Genomic DNA, 23,728 nt, shown 5'->3' with positions numbered 1-23,728 from the left:
AGCAATCTCTCCTAATTAAAGACCAAACAGCGATGAAGATATGACTTGACTACATTAAATCAAAAATTGTATTACACTCAGCCTTTTGGGAGGCAAGTATTTTTGCTCTGTAAGATTATGTATTGTTGCTAAGTAAACACTTCAGCATCATAAAAGAATGTTTGATGAAGCTAACTGCCATGTTTTAGACCAGTAGTTTCCTTTGTTAATCTAAAATTATGACAATGATAACTATAGTTTATTTGAGACTTAGAAAATTGTCATTTGGTTTTTAGTTTTGTGGAAACTATAGAAACTCAAAAGATACAGGGGTTCGTAACCACTGAAGAAAAAAAATAGTGTTGAATGCCAGTGGTGCAGTGGGCTCTGCTGCTTTACATGTATCTCATTTAATCCTCACACCAAAATTGTGACATAGATATCACCAATTTATAAGTGAGGAAATTTAGGCAATAAGATGATTGTAAGCCCATCATTTCAAGCCAGTACTTGATACAGGTCTGACTCCAGTTTGTTTTTTTTTTTTTTTTTGAGATGGAGTTTTCACTCTTGTCACCCAGGCTGGAATGCAGTGGAACAATCTCGGCTCACTGCAACCTCTGCCTCCTGGGTTCAAGTGATTCTCCAGCCTCAGGTTCCTGAGTAGCTGGGATTAGAGGTGTGCGCCACCATGCCCGGCTAATTTTTTTTATTTTTAGTAGAGACGGGGGTTTGCCATGTTGGCCAGGCTGGTCTCGAACTCCTGACCTGAAGTGATCTGCCCAACTTGGCACCCCAAAGTGCTGGGATTACAGGTGTGAACTACTGCACCCGGCCCCAGTTTGTATTCTTACTAACACTGTGCCCTCCTTCCTTTTTCTTTTTTTTTTTTTTTTTTGAGACAGAGTTTCACTCTGTCACCCAGACTGGAGTGCAGTGGTGCGATCTTAGCTCACTGTAACCTCCGCATCCTGGGTTCAAGCGATTCCCCTGTGTCTGCCTCCCGAGTAGCTGGGACTACAGGTGTGCGCCACCACACCCGGCTAATTTTTTGTGTTTTAGTAGAGACAGAGTTTCACCATGTTGGTCAGGATGGTTTTGATCTCTTGGACCTTGTGGTCTGCCCGCCTCAGCCTCCCAAAGTGCTGGGATTACAGGCATGAGCCACCGCGCCTGGCCCCTTTTTCCTCTTAACACTCTCGTGGTTTTATGACTGGATTGGTCCTTTGAGGTTAATTTGATAATACAGGAAGACCCAATTGTTGACCCAAATTTATAACCCTTTACACTTGTAGTTGATCATGTTGACATAATAGAGCTAAGTGGCAGAGTCTGTGTTAATATTTATGATTCTCTTGGTTATGGATCAAAAACCTCCCGAGAGTCCACGTAAGAGTACTTTTCATGCTCATCAAAAATTCAGTTATAAAGCCTTTCATTATTTTGGAAAAGGCAGTCTGTAGTCAAAAAGCGGTGTGTAGCTTTCATGTTTTCTGAAACATTATCAGTGGCCTTAGAGTAAGATTCTAGTGTTAAAGGCTTCTTGATGCTTTGTAAGGTCAACATTTTATGAATAATTTTCTTTCTTAGTTTTAAGGGGAAAAAACTAGTGGATCAAAACTGATTGCTTATACATTACAACCTCCCAAGTCATTGTGTATCTGAATTAGCAGCTAGAATAAATATTGAATGGCTCAAAAGACCAAAATTCCCACTAGATAGTAGTACTTAGAATATTATGGTTCATTGTAAGAGCAGGGGCAGTAAATAGATTTTGGAAAGTCTGGCAAAAGGTAAGAAAAATGCAAAGATTCACGTTGGCATAAATATTACGGTGCTGAAGCAATAAACTAAATGGTGGTTGCTTGTCTCATGGTACGAGAACAGATTTAGGATTGATGACTTCCTCACTGCTTACCTTTTTAATCTTGGTGAGATTTTACTACACAAATCATGGTTTTGACTTAATACCTTACGTTAGTGGGCAGACTTTAAAGGGATTTGCAAAACTGTGAGACAGTGTCAGTGCCACTCTTCTCACTAAATTTTACTTTGTTTTTTAAAATAGTTTTCATTAAAATGCCATTTAACATGTAATAGGTTTATTACTGTTACAGAGTTCATATTTTTAAAGTTCTCAGTTTTAATTTGATTTTTATTGATTATTGATAACTATAACCCACATCAACGAAAGTTCTGAGGTACTAGTTAATTTTTAAGAGTGCAAAAGGGCCCTGAGAAGGGTCCTGAGATCTGCTCAGAACACTTTGAGTGTCTTAGTGTGTTGTGGAGGGTTTGGGACTATAAAGTACAGATGAAGAGGTTAATTTGGGAAAGATGATGCATCTGAGACATAAACGAGGGGCTCATGGTCCCAGCAACATAATATTTGGATAATGAACAGAAAATTTTGGTCTTGCAAATGATAAAATTCTTGAGAATGAGGCTGTGGTAGAATAGAAAAACTAGCTTTGGAGTTAGATTGTCCCTGGTTCAAATCCCAGCTCTACAACTCAGTTACTTAGAGTGTGCAATCTGGGGCAAATTACATAAATTCTGGGTCTCAGTTTCCCCTTCTATAAGATGGAGGTAGAATCTACCTCGTGGGTTGCTGTGAGAATTAAATTGAGGTCATACAGGTAAATTATTGCGTAGTGGTTGAAAGCACAAACTTGAATTAAACTTGGGTTAAAAATAACAGTTGTGCCATTTAGTATCCTCGTGACCTCAGGAAAGTTATTTATTCTCCGGACCTTTTCTCTTTATACAAAGATTATAATAGTGTCTGCTTATAAGAGTACTGACGGTTAGATGAGACAATGCATGTAAAGTGCTGGATAGACCTGGCAGGTAATGAGTGCTCACAGAATAGTGGCTACTCTATGCCTAGTGCAGTGCATGGCAGACAGGTGCCCGACACCCTTTTGCCATTACACCTATCTGTTTAATGTTTGCTCTTATTGTGCCATTGTGTCCCTAAGATAGATTTTATATAGTTTTTAACCTTTAAGTTTGCCCCCTTACTTCTTACCTCAGGCTATCCCAGAACCAGTATCCTTAGTTCCCTTGGATATTGAAGTCCTTTCTGTTTTCTCTAGATTTTGCCTTTTAGATAATAGTTTTTCTTATTCCTAGTAAGATAGGCACTGCTTTTAAGGCTTTTTTTGCACTCTTAACAAAATGTTTGCTTTTATACTATCATGGTTTCTCCCTTTGAATTCATATAAGCATTACCTGAATATTTGACAAGTTCTGGAGTTATAAAAATATTTAAGATATGTAAGTGGAAGGAGCCTGTGTTACAGAATGTGAGATAAAAAAAATACTAAGGCAGGGTTAATGAATATAACAGTAGACATGTTTTCAAGGTTTAGCATAGCTCAGAGCTGGAAACAGTAAACTTCTGTGTTTGGGAGGGATATGGAGGAAGGTTGTGATGGACCTTTTGAAGTTGAATGTCTGAGTTGGCATTTGAAGGATGACTAGGGGCCTTTTGGTGTCTGGGGCATTTCAGACCGAAGACATAGCATTGCTAAGGCATGAAAGTTTGTGAAGGGTAAGTGGGAATTAGGGAGATCCCAGATGATACTAAGGAGGTTTACAGAGATCAAGTCAGACTCAACTTACTTGTTTTGTAAATGAGCCTGGGTTTCCTGTTTCCAAGGGTGTTGAGATGAACAAGATATAGTTTTAGGGGCCCAGTGTGGTGGCTCACGCCTGTAATCCCAACATGTTGGGAGGCTCAGGCGGGCAGATCACCTAAGGTCAGAAGTTCGAGACCAGCCTGGCCAACATGGTGAAACCCCGTCTCTACTAAAAATACAAAACAATTAGCCAGGCGTGGTGGTGGGTGCCTGTAATCACAGCTACTCTGGAGACTGAGGCAGGAGAATCACTTGAACTTAGGAGGCGGAGGTTGCGGTGAATTGAGGTCACGCCACTGCACTCCCACCTGGGCAACGAGAGCGAGACTCTGTTTTAAAAACAAAACAAAACAAAAGATAACAGTTTTAGGAACATGATGTACTTGTATTTCTAGGACTGTCAGTTTGGACAGTGTATTTAGTACATTTTTGCACTGCTATAAAGAAATGCTTGAGATTAGGTAATTTTTGAAAAAAAGGTTTAATTGGCTTATGGTTCCACAGGCTGTGCAGGAAACGTGGCTGGGGAGGCCTCAGAAAACTTAAAACCATGGAGGAAGGTGAAGGGGAAGCAGGTAGTCTTCACAGGGCCAGAGCTGGAGGAAGTTGGGGCGGAGATGCTACACAGTTTTAAACAACCAGATCTTGCAATAACTCACTTTCTGAGACAGCACCAAAGTGGAAAAGCTACCCCTGTAATCCAGTCACCTCCCACTAGGACCCACCTCCAACGGTGGGAATACAATTTGACATGAAATTTGGGTAGGAACATAGACCCAGACCATATCAGACAGTATCTAGGATGGATGAGAGACGGGGAGAGTGGTGGAAGAAAGAACATGGGTCTGAGACTGAATAGCCCAGGTAAGAGCTGAGGGGATTAAGGCAGAGTGGATGGGAGATTTAGGAAGTAAAATGGGTTAGAGTTGGAGACTGAATATGAAGCCTGTGATTAGGTGAGGAGGGGTCAAGGATATACTCATATTTTTGGCTTGGAAAACTGGGTAGTAAGCATAGGAGAAAGGGCAGGGTTGAAGACCAAGATGATAATTTGTTTTTTTAGTTTGAGACGGAGTCTTGCTCTGTCACCCAGGCTGGAATGCAGTGGCGCGATCTTTGCTCACTGCAACCTCTGCTACCCAGGCTCAAGCGATTTACCTGCCTCAGCCTCCTGAGTGGCTGGGACTACAGGCGCACACCACCATGCCCAGCTAATTTTTGTATTTTTGGTAGAGACGGGATTTCACCATGTTGGCCAGGATGGTTTCGATCTCCTGACCTTGTGATCCACCTGCCTCAGCCTCCCAAAGTGCTGGGATTACAAGTGTGAGCCACCACGCCCAGGCTAGTAAATTTTTTTATGTTTCTATTTTTTCAAGGCAAGGTCTCACGGTCACCCAGGCTAGAGTGCACAGGTGCCATCATGGCTCACTGCACCCTCAATCTCTAGAGCTCAAGCAATCCTTCCACCTCATTCTCCCAAATAGCTGAGACTACGTGTGTGCCAACATGCCAAGCTAATGTATCTTATTTTAATTAATTTTATTTATTTATTTATTTATTTATTTGAGAGGGAGTCTCGATCTGTCGCCCAGGCTGGAGTGCAGTGGCGCGATCTTGACTCGATGCAACCCCTGCCTCCCATGTTCAAGCGATTCTCCTGCCTCAGCCTCCCGAGTCGCTGAGACTGCAGGCACGTGCCACCATGCTCGGCTAAGTTTTGTATTTTTAGTAGAGATGGGGTTTCACCATATTGATCAGGTTGGTCTCAAACTCCTCACCTCGTGATCCACCTGCATCGGCCTCCCAAAGTGCTGTGATTACAGGCTTGAGCCACCATGCCCAGACTATTTTATTTTATTTTAATTTTTTTGAGACATGGTCTGGTTCTGTCACCCAGGCTGGAATGCAGTGGTGCGATCTCGGCTCACTGCAACCTCTGCCTCCTGGGCTCAAGCCATCCTCCTATCTCAGGCTCCCAAGTAGCTGGAACTGTAGGGGCACGCCACCACACCTGGCTGATTTTGGTATTTTTTCTACAGACCAGGTTTTGCCATGTCACTGGTCTTGAACTCCTGGGCTCAAGTGATCCTCCAGCCTTGGCTTCCCAAAATGCTGGGATCACAACTTGTGAGCCACTATGCCTGATTTTTTTTGTTTTTGCTTTTCTTTTTTTGAGATGGAGTTTCGCTCTTGTTTCCCTGCCTGGAGTGTGATGGCAGATTCTTGTCTCACTGCAACCTCTGCTTCCGGATTCAAGTGATTCTCCTGCCTCAGCCTCCCAAGTAGTTGAGATTACAGGCATGTGTTACCACGGCCAGCTAATTTTTTGTGTGTGTGTTTAGTAGCGACGGGGTTTCATCATGTTGGTCTGACTCCTGACCTCAGGTGATCCACTCGCCTCGGCCTCCCAAGGTGCTGGGATTACAGGCGTGAGCTGCCACACCCAGCCTGATTTTTTACTTTTATGTAGAGACAGGATCTCCCTACACTGCCCAGTCTTGAACTCCTGGGCTCAAGTGATCCTCCTATCGTGGCTTAGTAAGACCTTTTTGATATCTTGGTTTTTTGGGTTTTTTTTTCACTAGCTTCTCTTTGTTAAATTCCTCCTATGCAACTCATATAGTTGGCTTTGGGAGATTATCACAGGGTTCTAATACCAAGATACCTGCCATAGTATCATCACCAGTTTGTAGAAGTAGTGTCAAAATGTGTAGTTATGATTTAAGTTTTGCCTGTTGGACAAGAGTAGTTATGTTTTGCAGAGGCTTTCTGTTGTTGCTGTTTTTTGTTTGTTTGTTTTCCCACAAGGAAAGACTGATGATAGACATTTGCCACTAAGGATAGCTTCTAAATGAGGTTTATCATCTGTAAACTTTTTTTTTTTTAAGAGCTGTCGTTTTACTGTGTTGCCCAGGCTGGAGTGCAGTGGCTGTTCACAGGTGCAATCATAGCATGCTATAGCCTCAAACTCCTGGACTCACCCTGTCCGCCTGCCTCAGCCTTCCGAGTAGCCAGGACTTCTATCCGTAAATTTTAACTGGCCAATATGTGAAGGAAACCTGACTAGAAAGAGAAGGAAACAAATGTGATGACATTGGGAGGCAGCAGATTTTGGGTTTGAAGTGAGAGTGGAAGTGCCTTAACTGAATTGAGGCTGTGAGAAAGGCTTATGACTGTAGTCTAATGGAGCCAGGTGGGTTTATTTATACTAGAGGCACATAATTTTAATTTGTAGAATTCAAATAATATACTCGTCAGAAACAGCAGGCGAATATATTAAAGAATGTGGTAGGCCTGCCATCTCAGTCATAATTGTAATTTGAAATTCCAGAGTATGGGTATTAAAAAAATAGCATTTATTAAATTATTGTCTTTATATGATATTTTAAAGGTTCATTATCTAAAAGTTTTTAATGTACCTATAAATGAATTGTCATTTAGATTGTATTCATAGAGGGATTAATTTTTGGGTGAGTGTCTTTTGAGTAGTGACTTGGGGCTTTTTGTTTTATAATAATGGAAAATAGGACAGTTACTTTTTTTTTTTTTTTTGGAGACAGAGTCTCACTCTTGTCACCCAGGTTGGAGTGCAGTGGTGCCATCTCAGCTTACTGCAACCTCCACCTCCTGGGTTCAAGCTGTTCTCCTGCCTCAGCCTCCTGAGTAACTGGGACTACAGGCACCTGCCACCATGCCCGGCTAATTTTTATGCTTTTAGTAGAGATGGGGTTTCACCATGTTGGCCAGGCTGGTCTCGAACTCCTGACGTCAGGTGATCTGCCTGCCTTGGCCTTCCAAAGTGTTGGAATTACAGGAGTGAGCCACCGCGTCTGGACAGGAAGGTTATTTTTTTGGCATATGTTTGTAATTTGATTTCCTTTCTTTGGATAATTCTTTTTCCATTTTTAAATATAATTAAATTTGGGGCGGGGGGGCCAGGCACAGTGACTCACGTCTGTAATCCTACCACTTTGGGAGGCTGAGACGGGGAAATCACTTGAATCCAGGAGTTCAAGACCAGCCTGGGCAACATGGCAAAACCTTGTCTCTACAAAATACAAAAAAAAAAAGGCCAGACGTGGTGGCTCACGCTTGCAATCCCAGCACTTTGGGAGGCCGAGCCGGGTGGATCACGAGGTCAGAAGATCGAGACCATCCTGGCAAACATGGTGAAACCCCATTTCTACTGAAAATACAAAAAATTAGCCGGGTATGGTGGCGGGCACCTATAGTCCTAGCTGCTGGGGAGGCTGAGGCAGGAGAATCGCTTGAACCTGGGAGGCAGAGGTTGCAGTGAGCCAAGATCACACTACTGCACTCCAGTCTGAGTGACAGAGCAAGACTCTGTCTCAAAAAAAAAAAAAAAAAAAAAATTAGCTGGGTCTGCACCTGTAGTTCAGCTACTTGGGAGGCTGAGATGGGAGGATCGCTTGAGCCTGAGGAGGTTGAAGCTTCAGTGAGGCATGATTGTGTTACTATGCTCCAGCCTGGGCAACAGAGTGAGACCCTGTATCTGAAAAAAATAAACAATTTTAAAATTAAAAATTTTTTTTTTTTTTGCTCAACAAGGTGTCTCTCTGTTGCCCAGGCTGGCCTTGAACTCCTGGGCTCAAGGAATCTTCCCACCTCAGCCTGCTGAGTAACTCGGATTACAGGCGTATGCCACTACTGGCTCCATTTTTGACATATCACTCTTTTCCTTCTTCCCTTTCCACCAAAAGCATAGCTTGGAACTCATTGCTCTTAATCGGTTTAGAAATTTGTAGAGTTTCATTCAGCTCTCTTCTCACTGTAATGTGTGAAAATAATGGACTGTAATAAAGACAGGATCTTTGGAAAGATGAGTTGTATTTTAGTCTTCTGAAAGCTGTGGATTTCAGAATGGTCTTTGAAGAATACTTAGCAAAATTTCGTTTTTGTTTTGTCTAATCTTGCTTTGTGTAAGGCATTCATGGTTCTGGTTTTATGAGAAAACAGCTTGTGAGCAGACCCACTGTGGAGGCTAGGTGGGAAGGATAGGGTAACATTTAACTTAACCTGGAATTACGGGTAGAATTTCAGTGTGAAAATGGTATCACTAAATGCTTGGAGATAGGGAAGAGTGAAGCATATCTGAAGGATGGCAGTTTGTCTGCCAGTTGCATCAAAAGATATAGAAGGAAGTATTGGGACAGAAATTTGGAAAGGTAGAATATTTTGAATTCTTGATGAATTTTTCTCAGCAGTAGAGATCTTAAAGGGGAAGAGAAGGGATAATATAGAATCATCATTTTAAGTGGGTGTAGGACCAGAAATCATTCCAGCTAAACGTTCAAATTTTGTTATTTTTTTAATTTATTTATTTTTGAGACAGAGTCTCAATCTGTTGTTAGGCTGGAGCGCAGTGGCGCAGTCTCAGCTCACTGCAACCTCTGCCTCCCGGGTTCAAGCGATTCTCCTGCCTCAGCCTCCCAAGTAACTGGGATTACAGGCATGCACCACCATGCCCGGCTAATCTTTGTATTTTTTAGTAGAGACGGGATTTCTCCATATTCGTCAGGCTGGTCTCGAACTCCCGACCTCAGGTGATCAGTCCGCCTCAGCCTCCCAAAGTGCTGGGATTACAGGCGTAAGGCACTGCGCCCGGCCATTTATTTATTTATTTATTTGAGACGGAGTCTTGCTCTGTCATCCAGGCTGGAGTGCGGTGGCGCAGTCTCAGCTCACTGCAAGCTCTGCCTCCTGGGTTCACGCCATTCTCCTGCCTCAGCCTCCCGAGTAGCTGGGACTACAGACGCTTGCCACCAATGCCCGGCTAATTTTTTTGTATTTTTAGTAGAGACGGCATGTCACCGTGTTAGCTAGGATGGTCTCAATCTCCTGTCCTTGTGCTCCACCCACCTTGGCCTCCCAAAGTGCTGGGATTACAGGCTTGAGCCACCGCACCCGACCATTTATTTATTTTTTGAGACAGGGTCTCTGTCGCTCAAGCTGGAGTGCAGTGGCACAATCAAGGCTCACTGCAGCCTTCTCCCCAGGCTCCAGTAATTTTCCCGCTTTGGCCTCCTGAGTAGCTGGGACCATAGGCATGTCCCACCACACCTGGCTTTTTTTTAATTTTTATTTTTTATTTTTTATTATTATTTTGAAACAGAGTCTTGCTCTGTCGCCCAGGCTGTAGTCAGTGGCACAATCTCGGCTCACTGCAAGCTCCACCTCCCAAGTTCAAGCGATTCTCCTGCCTCAGCCTCCCTACTCTCAGAGTAGCTGGGATACAGGTACGTACCACCATGCCCAGCTAATTTTTGTACTTTAGAGATGGGGTTTCACCATATTGCCCAGGCTGGTCTTGAACTCCTGACCTCGTGATCCACCCGCCTCCACCTCCCAAAGTGCTGGGATTACAGTTATGAGCCACCACGCCTGGCCCTTTTTTTAATTTTTAGTTTTTGTAGAAACAGGGGTTTCCCTGTGTTGCCCAGGCTGGTTTCCTCCCGCCTCGGCCTCCAAATATGCTGGGCTTACAGGTTTGAGCCATACCATATGTCTGAAACTTCTCGATTTTATAGTCGGAAGTCAGCTTCACTATAATCACAGCACTTTGGGAGGCCTAGGTAGGTGGATCATGAGGTCAGGAGTTCGAGACCAGCCTGGCCAACATGGTGAAACCCCATCTCCACTAAAAATACAAAAATTAGCCGCGCGTATTGGCGGGCGCCTGTAATCCCAGCTGCTCGGGAGGCTGAGGCAGGAGAATCGCTTGAACCTAGAAGGCAGAGCTTGCAGTGAACCGAGATAGCGCCACTGCACTCCAGCCTGGGTGAAAGAGCGAAACTCCATCTCAAAAAAAAAAAAGTCTGCTTCACAAAGAGCTTGTTTTTCTGAATTTTGCATGTAATTAGGACTTGGCTTTAGGTAGAATAATCTAAGTGGTATTTAGGTTAGTTGTAATCCTAAAAGCATAAGTACCAATTAGAAGAGGCCATTGTAATGGTTGAGGAAACAAGAATTAAAGTCCTAAATTCGAGTGGTGGTAACAAAAATAAGAGAATGGTAGTGTGAGTGCATGGTTGTGAGGTTTTTGTTGCTTTCTAGTTGCTTAAGCTGTAAAATCATGCATTTATTATTCTTTATTCATAGTATCTGGCAGAGTGCTTGTCACATTGAAGGTGCTCAGTGAATATTTGTTGAATAAATGATTCTGTAAAGAAAACTTCCTTAAGAAAGCATGGTTCCACTGCATTGAATGGCTTTTGGATTTTTTTTCTATGGAAACTTGATTTTGGTCATGAAGGAAAAAATAGAACAGTTCATTAGTGTAATTTGCTAGGTATTACACAAGACATTGGGAGATACAAACTGTTTGGAGGTGACATATGCTGTGGTAAATGTATGGTGTGCATGCAGAGTGGGGAGTACTGAACTTGTTCCCGTGTTGAGGAGGGCTTACAGAGGCTGTAATATGTCGTCTGAATTCCTGTGAAGAGAAAGTAGGAGTTTAGGATGAAGGTTGTCTTTAGTAAAGAGATTAGCATGTGTTGAAAGACTTATATTTTAGGCTGGGTGCAGTGGCTCACATCTATAAACCCAGCACTTTAGGAGGCTGAGGCAAGAGGATCCCTTGAGGCCAGGAGTTCAAGACCAGCCTGGGCAATGTAGTGATGCCCCCCCATCTCTACAAAAAACTGGAAAATACTAGCTGGGTGTGGTGGTGCCTGAGCCCAGGAGCCTGTGATTGCACCACTGCACTCTGGCGTAGGTGACAGTGAGACCTTGTGTCAAAAAAAGTCTTAGAACTAGGTTTCCTCTAATTAGGACATTATAGGGTAGCATGTGTCAAAGGGCTGTAGATAAGTGAGAAAATAGCTAAGTTGAGGTAGTAGAGGACTTTGAGGTTTGAACTTCATGTAGGCAGGCAGGCAGGGCCATTTAAAGTTTTAATAGGAGAGTGGCATGAGCAGGTGCATATGAGGAAAGTAATCAATGGCAGTGTGGGGAGGATGTGTAATATTTGAAGTTGAGAAATGAGGAGGGTCTGTATTAACTTCAGTGGAAGTAGATTGGCATGAAGGTTAGTGTCACTGCCTTTTCAGATGTGCCCTAACTTACAGTAGCTCTAAGGAGCCTGATTACTCAAAAAAAGGGTCTTTCTGCACATGAGTTTATTTCTTCCTGCTTACCTCCCTTCCTTTCCTTTGTTGCCCTTTGTTTTCTCCTTTATGGTTGGGAAAAGAAGTAAAGCACAAAGAATGGAGAAGAAGAAAATGTGAAAAGCATAGTAAAAGAAAAGAGAGATGTCAAATTCAAGATTAAAAAAAATTTTTTTTCTGAGATCAGGGTCTCACTGTGTTACCCAGGCTGGTGGAGTGCGGTGGCTTGATCTCATCTCACTGCAGCCTCCACTTCTGGGCTCAAGCCATTCTCCCACTTCAGCCTCTCATGTAGCTGGAACTATAGGCACACACCACCACGCCTGGCTAATTTTTGAATAGACGGGATCCTCCATGTTGCCCAGGTTGGTCTTGAACTCCTGGGCTCAAGTGATTGGCTTGCCTAGACCTCCCAAAGAGCTGGGAAAATTCAGGAATATATATATATATATATATATATATATATATATATATATATATATTTTTTTTTTTTTTTTTTTTTTTTTTTTTTTTTTTTTTTTTTTGAGACGGAGTCTTGCTCTGTCGCCAGGCTGGAGTGCAGTGGCACCATCTTGGCTCACTGAAACCTCCGACTCCCTGGTTCAAGCAATTCTCCTGCCTCAGCCTCCGGAGTAGCTGAGACTACAAGCACGTGCCACCACGCCCAGCTAATTTTTGTATTTTTAGTAGAGACGGGGTTTCACCATGTTGGCGAGGATGGTCTCGATCTCCTGACCTTGTGATCCGACTGCCTTGACCTCCCAAAGTGCTGGGATTACAGACGTGAGCTACCACACCCGGCCCCAAAGTGCTGGGAAAATTCAGAATTTTATCTTGTCAACTAAGATTGCCTGTAACTCAGTCTCATTTCCCTTAAAGAAAATCTGGCCCACTAAAATAAATGGTTTAACATCTGAGAGCCTTTTAACAAAAAACCACATTTTTATACCTGGTCAGAATAACATCACGCAAATCATTAATGTAAACATGAACTAGGTATTACATGTCTTCTCTCACTGTCCATAAAATTTTTTTTAGTGCTGGTTTATGGGTCCAACGTAGGGACTGTTCATTGCATCTGAATATATTCCTTAAGTCTCTTCAAATCTAGAATAGTGCTGACACCAGTTTGTTGAAGGCAACAGGCCGGTTTACCTGCAGAAAGTCCCACATTCTCTCATGTCTGATTTCTCCTTTGATGTCATTTGGCCAGTTCCTCTAGTTTTCAAATCAAGGTGTAAACATTACTGACGTGTATTTCATACTGCACCACAGCAAGCAAGAGACCCCAATACCTGGTTCTTCCTCCATAGTGTTGGTAAGACTGGTGAAGGGAGTAACAATTTATTCCTCCATTAAACGTTTTCTACCTTATAATCAGAAAGTAGTCTGTGTAGAATCTGTGTACTGGTGGCTTTTAGCATTTCATTAGTGCCAGTATTCATCTAATGCTTTTAACCTAGTATAATGCTTTTTTTTTTTTTTTCCCTAAGGGTTTCACTCCTTTTGCCCAGGCTGGAGTAGAGTGGCATGATCACTGCCCACTGTTGCCCCTTTCCTGGCTCAGGTGATTCTCCCATCTCAGCCTCCCGAGTAGCTGCGATGTACCACCATGCCCAGCTAATTTTTGTATTTTTACTAGAGACAGGGTTTTGCTGTGTTTCCCAGGCTGATCTTGAACTCGTGGGCTCAAGCTGTCTGCTCACCTCAGCCTCCTACAGTGCTGAGATCACAGGCATGAGCCACTGCACCCGGCTGTTTTTATAATTCTTGATTAATGTCGAATAGGAATTATAAAATGATGTCTTAAAAAATTCTTTCATCATTTATTAGCTGTCATTGTTTTGTAAAGTGGAGCTTTTCTTTTCTTTCTTTTTTGGAGACAAGGTCTCTCTCTGTCGCCAGGCTGGAGTGCAGTGGCGCAATCTCGGCTCACTGCAACCTCTGCCTCCCGGGTTCAAGTGATTCTTCTGCCTCAGCCTCCCGAGTAGCTAAGACTACAGGCACGTAGTTCTGTAGAGGGGTACAGGCACCACGCCCAGCTAGTTTTTGTATTTTTAGTGGAGATGGGATTTCACCATGCTGACCAGGCTGGTCTTGATCTCTTGACCTTATGATCTGCCCACCTCGGCCTCCCAAAGTGCTGGGATTACAGGCGCGAGCCACTGCGCCTGGCCAGGTAGGGCTTTTCTTAAACTGGGGCTGTTTGATTACTCTGAATCCAGTTCCTGCTGAGGCGTAACCACTTACATCTTTCTCTTTAGTTACCTATCTCCATATTGTAATAGCTGCCTCAGATAGTGGCTGACTTGCAGTCCATGTCCCATCTCTTCCCCCATCTCCCCGTCTCCCCGTCTCTCCTCCTTGCCTTGATTACTATGGTAGTTTCATCTTTTACATCACTGCCAGCTCTTTTTTTGCAGCACAGAAAGGATTATGTTATCTTTTGTTTTGGCTTTGTTTATTGAGGTTCTCATAGATTTGTATTGATTCAGTGTGTTTCATTCCATTGTAATTATGATTCTTACTGCTCAAATGGTCATAGTTTGTCCAGTGACGACCCCTTCTAGCTGGCTTCTGTATCGTGTTGACTGATGACTCCATTAGACTTTAGCTTTTTGGCACTGAAAGATGTCCCAGGCTTGTTTTATACATTTCTTGCCTATCTTTTAATTGACCATTTTACGAAGAACTTTGCTTTCTTGGTATTAGAGCTCGAAATTGAGAATTTAGGAGTGCCATTATTTCAGAGGTAATATTGCTTCTACAACACTTCAGTAGATAGAAATAAATTAAATCATAAGTTTATGTTGATATTCTCAAGCCAGTTTTAGTATTTGTGTGTGTTGGGGCGGGGTGGTGTTGGTGATGGCGGGGGAGAGACAAGGTCTTACTCTGTCACCCAGGCTGGAGTGCAGTGGTGTGATCATAGCTCTCTGTAGACTTGACCTTCCAGGCTCAGGCAGTCCTCCTGCCTCTACAGGCATGTGCCACCACACCTGGGTGATTTCTTTTTAGTTTTTGTAGAGATGAGGGATCTCCCTTTGTTGCTCAGTCTGGTCTCAAACTTCTGGGCTCAAGCAGGCCTCCCGCCTTGGCCTCCCAAAGTGCTGGGATTACTGGTATGAGCCTGGCCAGTGTTTCCATTTAATTTCCTTGATTTATAAATACACCCTTTCTCTGAAAATCTTGGTTCCTTTTAATTTAACTTAATTTAGCTGTTTAAAAATTTTTTTTGTAGAGACGTCTCATCACGTTGCCCAGGCTGATTTTGAACTCCTGGGCTGAAGTGATCTGCCTACCTTGGCCTACCAAAGTTCTGGGATTATAGGCATGAGCCACCTTGTCCAGGTTATCTTGGGTTCCTAAGATGAAGCTAAAATGAGCTACTGAGAGACCAACTTTCCAGAGTTTATTCGAGAATAGCAAGGGATTATAATCAGGGACACGTGCTTTAAGGAATCTTAGGTGCATCCAAAGAGGTTGGGGTAAGAGGAAACTTTTAAAGACAAAGAGGAAGTCCAAGTAAGTTGTTTTGAAACAAAGACTGTTGGTTACAAGGGCTTATTGTAGGAGTTGGTGGTGTTTCATTGGTTCATCGGTAGAGACAGCTGTGTCAGGCAGTTGTACAAGCAGGTTATCTGGGACACTGTCATTTTGAGGAATTCCTTGCATAGTAAGGTCTCCATTTGGTTAGAGCTTGACATTAGTCACTCCATTTTGATACTGATAACTTTCGCACTAATGTCATTAACAATGTCGTAATGAGTACTTACTTAGCAAAAGTTTGTGGGTTGTTTGTTTCCTTAGTAATTGCTCATCTGGAAAAAGTCTTTTCACCTGGCCAAGTGTTAGAATATAGAATATTTTTTAGTTCAGGTAAAATTTACATAAAATGCAATGTACATGTAGACCTTAACTGTATAATTTGAGTCTTGATAAATATATATATCCATATAAACCATGCACCAATTAATATATTGAATATTTCCATCACTGTAGAGGCAAAATATTCTGATTTTTATCGCCACAAATTCATATAAATGGAATCTCTTGGGTCTCTTATTTAATGTTTGAGATTGATTCGTATTTGTATCAGTTCATCGATTCATTGTTTTTTATTGTTTAGTAGTATTTAGTGGTGTCAGTATGTTAAAATTTGGTTATCCATTTGCTTTTTTTTTTTTTTTTTCCTGAAAAGGAATCTCGCTCTATTGCCTAGCTGGAGTACAGTGGCTCAATCTTGGCTCACCACAACCTCCGCCTCCTGGGTTCGAGGGATTCTCCTGCCTCAGCCCCCCGAGTAGCTGGACTTATAGGCATGTGCCACCACACCCAGCTAATTTTTGTGTTTTTGGTAGAGATGGGGTTTCACCCTGTTGACCAGGCTGGTCTTGAACTCCTGATCTCCAGTAATCTGCCCGCCTCGGCCTCCCAAAGTGCTGGGATTACAGGCGTGAGCCACCACGTCCAGCCTATCCATTTACTATTATTGAACATTTGGGTTTTCAGTTTTTGGCAATTATGAATAAAGCTGTGATGAACAACTGTATTGTCAACCTGAAATAATTGAAATGAGCAGAATCCAGTTTCAAAGAGTTTTTAAATACGAGTTTTAAGTGAAAATCTGGGAATGACTATCTGGGGAATATGGACTCCATAGCACTGGGATCTGGGTTTCAAAGTTAAACGTTAAGGGCCTGGGCCGGGCATGGTGGCTCACACCTGTAGTCCCAGCACTTTGAGAGGCCAAGGCGGGCGGATCACGAGGTCAGGAGATCGAGACTATCCTGGCCAACATGGTAAAACCCCCGTCTCTACTAAAAATACAAAAATTAGCCAGGCGTGGTGGCGCCTGCCTGTAGTTCCAGCTACTCAGGAGGCTGGGGCAGGAGAATCACTTGAACCAGGGAGTCAGAGGTTGCAGTGAGCCAAGATTGCGCCACTGTACTCCAGCCTGGCAACAGAGCGTGACTCCATCTCAAAAATAAAATAAAATACATAAAAAAGTTAAGGTGCTGCTTGTACAGGCAGGAAACAAAGACATTTAACAGGATTACAATATTTTCTCTGCAAGGTTCGTTTATGAGTTACAACAGTTTAGTTATAGATTGTTTTCTTTTCCATATAACTTGTTTTTAAATTTTTTTTCTTTCGAAGAGTGTGTTTAACATTCCATCTTTTTTTTTTTTTTTTTGAGATGGAGTCTCGCTCTGTTGCCCAGGCTGGAGTGCAGTGGCGTAATATCAGCACTGCAACTTTTGCCCCTTGAGTTCAAGCAGTTCTCCTGCTTCAGCCTCCCGAGTAATTGGGACCACAAGCGCATACCACCACGCCCAGCTAATTTTTGTGTTTTTAGTACAGACGGAGTTTCATCGTGTTGCTGGTCACGAACTCCTGAACTCAGACAGTCTGCACGCCTTGGCCTCCTGAAGTGTTCAGATTACAGGTGTGAGACACTGCGCCCTTCCACATTCCATCTTGAATGATGTGGTGGTCATGAAGTCTGTGTGTGAGAGAGGAAAGAGGGAAATTAATCTGTAATGAATATCAGCAGCTAATAGGAAGAGGCACGACATCTTCCCTGGCACTCATTGGTTAGTCATTTACAACAGTTTACAGAACAATGTAGGTAAGAAATAAGGCTAACGTATAATCAGAGAAACAAAAGCTACAGCTTCCTAGGTTCCAGTTGCCTGTTTAAGCGACTCAGGTTTCATAATCACATTCTCTTAAGGCTCAAAATATTTAACAAGTTCCAACAACCTAGATTTTTGAATTACTTATTTTTGCAATATACATATCTTTTGGGGTATGTATATTTTCATTTCTTTTGGGTAAATACTCAAAGGTGTATGTGCTGAGTTACAGATTGAGTAATAATTTTTTTTTAATAATTTCAGGTTTTATTGTAGATCCAAGGGGTACATGTGCAGGTTTGTTACATGGGTATATTGTGTGACATTGAGGTTTGGGACATAAATGATCCCATCACACAGGTAGTCAGTCGATTTTTAGCCCTTACAGTCCTTCCCATCTCCTTCTAATAGTCCCAGTTTTATTGTTCCCATGTTTATGTCCGTATGTACCCAGTGTTTAGCTCCCGCTTATACAGTATTTGGTTTTCTTTTCCTACATTAATTCACTTAGGATAATGGCCTCCAGCTACATCCATGTTGCTGCAAAGGATATGATTTCTTTCTTTTTTGTGGCCATGTAGTATTCCATGATGTATATGTGCCACATTTTCTTTATCCAGCCCACTGTTGATGGCAGCTAGGTTGATTCCATGTTTTTACTATTGTGAATAGTGCTGCAGTGAATATACCAGTGCATGTACCTTTTTTGTAGAAAGATTTATTTTCCTTTGGGTATAGAACCAGTAATGGAATTGCTGGGTCAAACGGGTGGTTCTGTTATTTATTTATTTATTTATATCTATCTATCAATCAATTTATCTCTCAAGACAGAGTTTGACTCTTATCACCCAGGCTGGAGTGCAGTGATGTGATCTCAGCTCCCTGCAAACTCCACGTCCTAGGCTCCAGACGATCCTCCCACCTCAGCCTCCCAAGTAACTGGGACCATAGGTACTTGCCACCATGCTGGCTAATTTTTGTATGCTTTTTTTTGTAGAGATGGGGTTTTGTGGTCTCGATTTCTAATTTTTGTATTTTTTTTGTAGAGATGGGGTTTTACCTTGTTGCCCAGGCTGGTCTCCAATTCTTGGCTCAGATGATCCGCCCTCCTCAGCCCCCCAAAATGCTGGGATTATAGGTATGAGCCACTGGGCCTGGTTTAGTTCTATTTTTAGTTCTTTGAGAAATCTCCCAACTGCTTTTCACAATGGCTGAACTAATTACATTCCCACCAACAGTGTATAAGTATTCCCTTTTTTGGGCAGCCTCGCCAGCATCTGTTAGTTTTTGTCTTTTTAGTAATAGCCATTCTGAGTGGTGTGAGATGGTATCTCATTGTGGTTTTGATTTGCATTTTTCTGTTTCGTTATGTTGAGTATTTTTTCGTGTTTGTTGGCAGCTTGTATGTCTTGTTTTTTGAGACAGGGTCTCACTCTTGCCCAGGCTGGAGTGCAGTGATGCTATCTCTGCTCACTGTGGCCTCAACCTCCTGGAGCTCAGGTGATCCTTCCGCCTCACGTCCCAAAGTAGGCTGAGGTGGGAGAGGGCATGGAAGCTCTGCCCCCCTACGCTGTTCCTCACCCTGTATACAACTTCATCTGTCTGTTCATCCGTGTACTTTACCATATCCTTATAACGAACCAGTTAATGTGTTTGCCCATGTTCTGTGAGTCCTTCTAGCAAATTAATCCAACTCCAGGAGGGAGTGTTGGGAACCCAGCCTTATAGCCGGTCATCAGAAGTGTGGGTGATGACCTTACTTGTGTCTGAAGAAGACAGGGACAGTATTGTGGGACTAAGCCCATAATCTCAGTGGGATCTAACTCCGGGTAGATAGTGTCAGGATTGAATTGACCTATAGGACACTCAGTGGGTATATGCTAGAGAATTGCTTGGTGTGTGGGGAAAAACCTTCACACATCTGGTCATAGAAGCATTCGTGTTAAGTGTGAGCGTGGAGGAAAAACGGTTTGCATTTTCTTTCACAGTAGATTCTCAGGCACCCCTATTATTTTCCCCTTAGATGTTCATTTTGAAGGTTAAGTATAGATGGCTTTTTTTTTTTTTTTCTGCGTACTGTGGTTGGTGGGGGTGGGGAGGTTGTGACATATCTGCTGGCTAGGGACTATTAGGATGGGTGGATTTCGGCTCTGGTTTTTATTATTTTGTAACTACCAATCCTTTTCCCAGGGGGAACACTCAAATGTTTGATTGTCCCTAATTTTCACTGGACATGTTTGATTCCTGACTGAAAAAGAGACCAGAGGCCCTTTCTTAGGTTTCTCTTTTCAGCAGCTATTTCTTTTCACCTCTCTCCTAACCAGAGGAGGTTCAAATGTATTTAAGTGCTTTACATGTAACTTTTTCTACTTTGCCTTTGTGGATATCTTCATTCCAGTTGGTTTTCTTAACTTTTATTTCTTTTCACTTTACTTCATATTCTGCTAAGTCTTGTATAACCCCTCACTGTGATTCCTATCCCCAGCTCCCCCTAGGCCCCAGCATTTCTGAACGTGTGAAGTAGACTGGATTCCTGAAGGTTTTTTTTCTCCCTCTAGAGTCTGGCAGACATTCAAAGTTTATGGTGTACACGTAGGCCGCTCGTTAAATGTTTCTGGATAGTCTTTTAACGGTTTGTAATTCTTCTTGGCACCACTAACTTTCCGTAGTTAGATGGCCGTAGGTTTTGTATGTTTAAGCTGTTTCATAAACAAATATGAAAGCATATCTTTCTAATGTTTTGTGTTTGAGTGAAGTAATTATTCTAAGATCATGAAAAAGTGCTCTGAGATCTGAAACAGGTAGAGACTTTTGTTTGATTATGCCAGGATCAGTAGCAATGTCTGGCATTTAATTGGTAAGATGTTAACTACTTAGGTGCTATATGCCTGCTGACTCTGACTCTGGCCTAGCTATTAAAAAAAAAATTCTTTTGTAATTCTCCTTGAAAGTTTTCAGGTGTTTTTTGGAATACTTTTGTTATTTTAGGTAGTAATCTTTGGTGACATACTGTACTTTTTAGAGAGCAAGAACTACTTGTTGATTTCAGAGCCTTGGGAAAGATCCTAAACTGCATGTATTCCTATATCCTTTCCTTTACCTAGTCTTCAGTGCTATACTTTGTCAGACTCCCAGAAAAATGGATTGGGTTTTTCAGCGCCTTGGGACTTAGAATGGTGAGTACATTAAATTTTAAGACTGCCAATCTCAAAATACGAAAAACCAAGAAAGGCAATGGTTGGCTGCCCAGGCAGAAATCAAGACTGTTTGGCACAGGTACAGGGCATGGTTTTCAGATGCCTTAGTCCAGTAACACTTCCTCAAGTGTGATCAAACTGAACAGTGATTCACACTAAGCTTACATGAGATTGATAAATCAGACTTCTGAACTTTCATCAATAATTCAAATGATTAATAGGACTAAAATACTAATCTCAGCTGGTCAAAGCAATTTCTTACCATTATAAAATTCTATTTGGGAAAGCTGATGAAGATCAGATAGTTACTTTGTAAGTGGAATCTGGTCACAATAGTGCCATTTAGGTGATCTTAAGGGATGCTGTCATCAAGCTCTGGTAGCACAGAACAGAGCATTATACTGATACATGCATGTCATTCAGAAAGAGCACTTTCCTTACCACCTTGTCCTCTAGACAGAATGAACACTTCTTCATGTTTGTTCTTTTGTATTGGGTATTTTGTATCAGTCTAAAAACAGCAGTTATTATATTTCTATATTGAATAAACTAAGGTATAAGACCAGTTTATTTTATCTCACCATTTATATTCTAAAGCAGCTTTTTAGGATTGCTTACCTCCTTCTGTGCTTTGAGTAAATAGTCAAAACCCATTTCTGTGTTTGAAAAGTAGGCTGGGTGCAGTGGCTTATGCCTCTAATCTCAGCACTTTGGGAGGCTGAGGCAGGTGGATCGCATGAGCCCAGGAGTTCGAGACCAGCTTTGGCAACATGGCGAAAATCTATCCCTACAAAAAAACACAAAGATTGGCCTGGCGTGTTGGCGCATGCCTGTAGTCCCAACTACACGGGAGGCTGAGGGGAGGATGGCTTTTGAGCCTGGGAGGTGAAGGCTGCAGTGAGCAGAGATCGCACCATCGCACTCCAGCCTGGGTGACAAAGTAAGACCCTATCTCAAAAAAAAAAAAAAAAAAAAAGTAGGTCTACTTCCTGTCAGCAGGGAGGCGGCATAGCGTAAAGTAGCTTTAGCTTTTAATCAGACTCATTCAGACCTGACTCTGCTGTTTCCCAGCCTGGTAACACCGGGCAAATTGCTTATACTATTTTGAGTTTCTGTTTTCTGGTAAAATGGAGATAATTGCAACTCTGCAGGAAGAACTAGTAAAAAGCTAAATCTAAAGAGAGAGGAGGAAAACCAAGAAAACAGATATTCTGGAAGGCAAGCAGTGTGTTTCCAGGAGGGGTGATCATCTATATCAAATACTGATCATAAGCAAAAAGAGGTCAGAGAAATGACCATTGGAAATAAGAATATAAGATCACTGGGTTTCTTCTTTAAAAAAAAAAAAAAAATTAAAAAGAGTGTTTTTAGAGACAGGGTTGTGCTTTGTTACCCAGACTGTAGTGCAGTGGCATGATTGTGGTTCACTGCAGCTTTGAACTCCTGGGCTCAAGTGATCCTCAGTCTGCAGCATCTCAAAGCCGTTGGTGTTATAGGCATGAGCCATTGTGCCTGGCTACTGGGTTTCTTCTTGATAGTTTTTGATGAAAGGTTGAAAACACTTACTAACTTGAATGGGTTTAACTGGGAAGAGGAGAATAGAAGACAGAGAACATACACAATTCCTGAGGATTGTTTTTGCTATAGAGAGAATGAGAGAAGGGAAGTAGCTGGAGCAAGAAATGAAGTTAAGCCTTTTTTTTTTAATAGAGGAAGGAATAGCATGTATATGTGTGCTGAAAGTAAAGATCCAGGAGGGAGGCAGAATGTGACGAGAGGAAGGAAGGGATTGCCAGAGTCCTATCCTTGAATAGGCAGAATGAAGGGGTGGATCGAATTGCACAAATGGCTTATGTGCTAAGGGCAGGGATAGATGGGCATAGGTGGGAGATCTTAGAAAGGGCCCTTCTGACATTCTGTTTCATTGTGAAAATAGAAGTAAGGTCATCAGGCCGGGCACGGTGGCTCACGCCTGTAATCCCAGCACTTTGGGAGGCCGAGGTGGGCGGATCACGAAGTCAGGAGATCGAGACCATCCTGGCTAACACGGTGAAACCCCATCTCTACTATAAATGCAAAAAAATTAGCCGGGCGTGGCAGCGGACGCCTGTAGTCCCAGCTGCTTGGGAGGCTGAGGCAGGAGAATGGCGTAAGCTTGCAGTAAGCCAACATTGACTGAGCGAGACTCTGTCTCAAAAAAAAAAAAAGAAAAAAGTAAGGTCATCAGCTGAGAGGGAGGATGGAGGAGCAGGTGTTAAGAGGTTTGAAGACGGAAGACAACTAGGAGAAGGGGATAGACTAGGAATTTACGTATTATTTCTGGGCAGTGTACAGAGTCTGAGGAATAATTGCTGACTGACTCTTTAAACTTCATGGTCATAGGTTTTTCTCCAGCTATGTTTAGCTGCATGGGTATACAGAGTAGGTGAACAATTGTTTAAACCAGGGTTATGATTTATCCAAAAGAATAAAAGCAAGACAAGAACAAGGGCTTTGAGGGAATGTACATGGGAGTGATGTTTTATTTCACCTAAATTGTTTAGAATGTATCTGTAATCGACAAGAATTTTTAAAAATTACATACAACCATAATACTTTTTTTTTTGTTTTTTGAGACAGGGTTCACTGTCGCCCAGGCTGGAGTGCAGGGGCACAGTCACATGTTACTGCAGCCTCAACCTCCTGGGTTCAAGCGATCCTCCCACCTCAGCCTCCTAAGTTGCTGGGACTATTGGTGTATACCACCATGCTTGGCTAATTTTTAATTTTTTTGATAAATGATGGGGCCCAGGCTGGTGCTGGTCTGGAACTCCTGGGCCCAAGCCTCACAAAAGTGCTGGGATTACAGGCATGAGCCACTGTGCCTGAATCACAATACCTCTTTAATATTAACTAATATTTAGTCTATCTTCAGGTTTCTCTGATTTTTAAAATCAGAAAACCAGATTTGTTCAAGTAGGGACTAAACAAGGTCTGTACATTGCATTTGATTGCTGTGCCTCTTAAGTCATTTATTCCATATGTTTCTGCTTACTCCTCTTTTTCAGACCATTGATGTGTTCAAGAAATTTGGTCTTTTGTCATCTAGAACTTTTATATTCTGCATCTGACTGGCTGGCTGTATTCTTGTATTATTT

At 42.4% G+C, this 23,728-nt stretch overlaps 1 protein-coding gene across 4 annotated transcripts in view; it reads left to right on the top strand.

The window, feature by feature from the left end:
- The window catches only part of CNOT6 (CCR4-NOT transcription complex subunit 6), an 82,744-nt gene that overhangs the window by 8,926 nt on the left and 50,090 nt on the right, over positions 1-23,728 (top strand). Inside the window, exons 1-2 of one of the 4 annotated variants that reach the window (XM_050795781.1) lie at positions 12,307-18,345; positions 18,441-18,532. The exons of 2 other annotated variants lie outside the window; for them this stretch is intronic. The gene's annotated coding sequence lies outside the window, so the exon portion shown is untranslated. Of the gene's footprint in view, positions 1-12,306; positions 18,533-23,728 lie in introns of those variants that run through there. One more of the 4 variants, XM_050795780.1, reaches the window with a different exon arrangement.

This window comes from Macaca thibetana, chromosome 6, assembly GCF_024542745.1.
Source record: "Macaca thibetana thibetana isolate TM-01 chromosome 6, ASM2454274v1, whole genome shotgun sequence".
NCBI classification, from domain to species: Eukaryota; Metazoa; Chordata; class Mammalia; order Primates; family Cercopithecidae; genus Macaca; species Macaca thibetana.
This window is presented reverse-complemented; position numbering and strand designations above follow the sequence as displayed.